This window comes from Triticum dicoccoides, chromosome 1B, assembly GCF_002162155.2.
Source record: "Triticum dicoccoides isolate Atlit2015 ecotype Zavitan chromosome 1B, WEW_v2.0, whole genome shotgun sequence".
Taxonomy (NCBI): domain Eukaryota; kingdom Viridiplantae; phylum Streptophyta; class Magnoliopsida; order Poales; family Poaceae; genus Triticum; species Triticum dicoccoides.
In genome coordinates this window covers 696,723,736-696,727,910 of record NC_041381.1, presented here as the reverse complement: position 1 = coordinate 696,727,910, position 4,175 = coordinate 696,723,736, and the positions used below count along the sequence as shown (strand labels likewise).

The window sequence follows — 4,175 nt, the reverse complement described above, 5'->3', positions numbered from 1 at the left end:
CTGAAGATCGCTGATCAGGCCGGTGAGGCGAAGTGCAAAGTCCTCCACTGTCTCTCCCTCCTTGAAGGAGAGATCTTCGAAATCACGGCGCAGCACCTGAGCCCGTGACTCGCGCACGCGCTCGACGCCCATGCGAAGCGTCTTGACGGTGTCCCACACCTCCTTGGCAGAGTCCTTCGCCGCCAGCGTCCGCAGCATCTCCGGCGGGATGCCACGGAGGATGACGCCCAGTGCAGCATGATCACGGCTTCACCGGGGTTGCGCAGACGCTTGGAGCCGGTGTCACGGCTGGGATTGGACCGGCGAGAGCCACCACCTGAACCACACACGCAAAGCACCAAAGGCGCAAAGAAGATCAATGCAAAGGCCACGAAAAAGCACAAGAAACACACAGGAAACATATGGGAAAGTTGGCATGCGATAGGTGTGAGGCACGGTAGGACTGCCACTGCCTGCGGCACTAAAGCAGTAGTACTACTCCAAACGCGGTAGTACCGCGCAAGGCCACGGTAGTACCGTGGTTGGAGTGGAAGTAAAGCTGTAGTGCCGCACAGAGCGCGGTAGTACCGCACCCGAGGGGCGGTAGTACCGTGCAAACGGTAGTACCGCGCCGTCTGGGCGGTAGTACCGCGTCGCAGCGGATCCAACTATTGATTTGAATCTGAAAAGAACCGCGAAACACCGGCGGTGCTACAGTGATCAGATCTAGCGCATGACAGCAATACACATATAAATCCTATGCAATACTACACTCCTTCATCCTATTCTTGCAGAGATTAGGCCTATCAATCTCAAGAACACACAAGCCTCCCCAAAACCTAGAAACGCCAAACACCAACAACAAGGAGAGGGAATTGGGGAAAAACCTGGGTCCATAGCAAGAGCACGCGGTGGGGAACGATCCCACCGGTCGGAATCACGGGAGGGCAGCCGGTGGAGGAGATCCGGCGAGAGACGCCGGCTCCGTTCTTGAGCAAGGGAGAGAAGGAGGCGATGTGGGGAGAAGGCAGCGAATGGGTATGGGGAGTTAGAACTCCCCCTGCCCGTCCTTAACCCCACGCCCGCGAACCGTCGCGGTAGTACCACGTATCATCGCGGTAGTACCGCTCGGGCGGAAGTTCCGCACCGAGGCGGTAGACCGCTCAACCGGGCGGCAGTAAAAAATTACTGCCGTGAGGTTGCGGTAGTACCGTGCTCCCGCAAGCAGTAGTACCGTGGCTGGCTGCGGTAGTACCGCAGCTGGCCGCGGTAGTACCGTGAAACTCAAGTTACCGCAGGTTTCAAAAACGAAAAAGGGCCTTTGCAATTTTTTTTTCAACAGACCACAAACTCTACCACAAACCAGAGGCAAAAGACAACAAGAAACCACCAAACGACAAGGCCTCTCAAGGAGAGGGCGGTGTCCGAAGCCACCTATGTTTGAGTAGGATGGTATGGCACCGCGAAGAATTATCCTTGGGCCCATGACCAAAACTCGTCTTTGGAACACAAGTACCATCAAAAATGGCTATGTGAAAGAGGTGATCGATTTATGCATAATGGGGGGGAGGGAGAGTTCATTGAGAGAACAATACTCCCCCTATGTCCATGCCTACACCTAAACTAGACAGCAAGTTGAGTGTGGTGCGGAGTGCACGGGCTCAAGTCACATTGCTCAAATCAATGATATTTAGCTCATGCCTTAACTCGCGAAATCTTGCTTCATCTAAGGGCTTCGTGAATATATCTGCAAGGTTATCCTGAGTGTTGACATACTTGAGCTCGATCTCTCCTCGCCTAATGTGATCCCGGATGAAATGATACCGAATCTCGATGTGCTTCGTCTTGAAGTGTTGCACCGGGTTGAGAGAAATCTTGATGGCACTTTCATTATCACACCAAAGAGGCACTTTGTCACAAATGACATCGTACTCCTTTAAAGTTTGCCTCATCCATAGGAGTTGAGCACAACAACTACCGGCCGCCACATATTCCGCTTCGGTGGACGAGAGAGACACACAACTTTGCTTCTTGGAAGACCAACTTACCAAGGAGCAACCAAGAAATTGGCACCCGCCGGAAGTGGACTTCCTATCCACTTTGTCTCCCGCCCAGTCGGAATCCGTAAATCCTTCAAGCTTGAAGTTTGCTCCTCTTGGGTACCATAAGCCAAAGTTTGGGGTATGAGCCAAATATCAAAAGATTCGCTTGACCGCCACATAGTGACTTTCCTTCGGTGCGGCTTGAAACCGTGCACACATACCCACACTCAACATGATATTCGGTCTAGATGCACAAAGGTAAAGCAAGGATCCAATCATGGAGCGATATACCTTTTGATCCACCGCTTTACCATTGGGATCAATGTCAAGTTGGCACTTGGTGGGCATTGGTGTAGTAGCCGGCTTGACGTCACTTAGCTTGAATATTTTGAGCATGTCTTGGGTGTATTTGGCTTGGTTGATGAAGGTTCCTTCTCTTCTTTGTTTGATATCAAAACCAAGGAAGAACTTCAACTCTCCCATCGAAGACATCTTGAACTTGGAGGTCATGAGAGCGGCAAATTCCTCATTGAAAGCTTTGTTAGGATAACCAAAGATAATATCATCAACATATAGTTGGCATACAAACAACTCCTCCATTGACCTTCTTAGTAAAAAGAGTGGGATCGATTTGCCCCACTTCAAAGCCACGATCTTGTAACAACTCGGTAAGGTGGTCATACCACGCACGTGGGGCTTGTTTAAGGCCATAGAGTGCCTTATCGAGTTGATACACATGATCCGGAAAGTAGGGGTCCTCGAACCCGGGGGGTTGCTTGGCATAGACCAACTCATTAATGGGACCATTAAGAAAAGCACTTTTCACATCCATTTGTTGCAACTTAAAGTTGTGATGGGAAGCATAAGCAATCAACAAACGAATGGATTCAAGACGAGCAACGGGAGCAAAGGTTTCACCGTAGTCGATACCCTCGACTTGGGAGTAGCCTTGTGCTACCAATCTTGCCTTGTTGCGAATGATGTTTCCATGAGCATCTTGCTTGTTCTTGAAAATCCACTTGGTTCCAATGACGTTGTGGTTCTCCGATGGCCTTGGCACCAATCTCCACACCTTGTTGTACTCAAAGTTGTTGAGTTCTTCATGCATGGCATTGAGCCAAGCCGAGTCTTCGAGCGCCTCATAGACCTTTTGAGGTTCAACACAAGAGACAAACGCGTGATGTTCACAATAGTTTGCCAATTGTCTACGAGTGCTTACCCCTTTTCTTAGGCTTCCAACCACATTCTCCATGAGATGGCCTTTGGTAGTGAGTTTGGAAGCAATCTTGGCGGCACGACGCTCTAATTCCTCCTCGGAGGTGAGATGAGGAGGGGTCACTTGATCATCTTGAGCGCCGTCTTGAGCATGACCTTCATCTTGAGCATGCTCGGGGGAGAGAACTTGACCTTGGGCATCATTTAAGGTGATATCATCGTCTTGAGCACGATCTTGCCCTTGGTCTTGTTCTTGAGGTGGAGGGCCTTCACTTTGTTCTTCGGAAGCGTGTGGGCCTTGGGTGGGTGATGGCTCCACTTGAGTGGAGCATTGTCCTTCTCCTTCGGCCACAAGGGGTTCCTCAATGGGTAGGATAAAGCCAACTCCCATTCTTCTTATGGCTTGGGGAGGAATTTCATCACCTACATCACAAGTGCCACTTTGCTCCACTTGGGAGCCGTTATTCTCATCAAACTCCATGTTACACGTCTCCTCAATAAGTCTCGTGGATTTATTGAGGACACGGTAAGCATGAGAGTTTGTAGCATAACCAACAAATATGCCCTCATGAGCTCTAGCTTCAAATTTAGACAAACGAACACCTTTCTTGAGAATGAAACACTTACACCCGAACACCCGGAAGTACTTGAGGTTGGGCTTGTTGCCGGTGAGTATCTCATAAGGAGTCTTGTTCAAGCCTTTGCGGAGATAGAGCCGATTGGATGCATGACACGCGGTGTTGATGGCTTCGGCCCAAAAGTTGTATGGAGACTTGAACTCCGCCATCATGGTCCTTGCCGCATCCATCAACGTCCGGTTCTTTCTCTCCGCCACACCATTTTGTTGAGGGGTATATGGTGCAGAATATTGATGCTTGATTCCCTCATCACTAAGAAACTCATCCAAGGTGTAGTTCTTGAACTCGGTGCCGTTGTCAC

The 4,175-nt window shown here is 50.2% G+C and overlaps 1 pseudogene; it reads right to left on the bottom strand.

Annotated features, from left to right (window-relative positions):
• Positions 1-1,808: 1,808 nt before the first annotated feature.
• On the bottom strand, positions 1,809-2,844 carry LOC119314576 (annotated as a pseudogene).
• Positions 2,845-4,175: the final 1,331 nt, after the last annotated feature.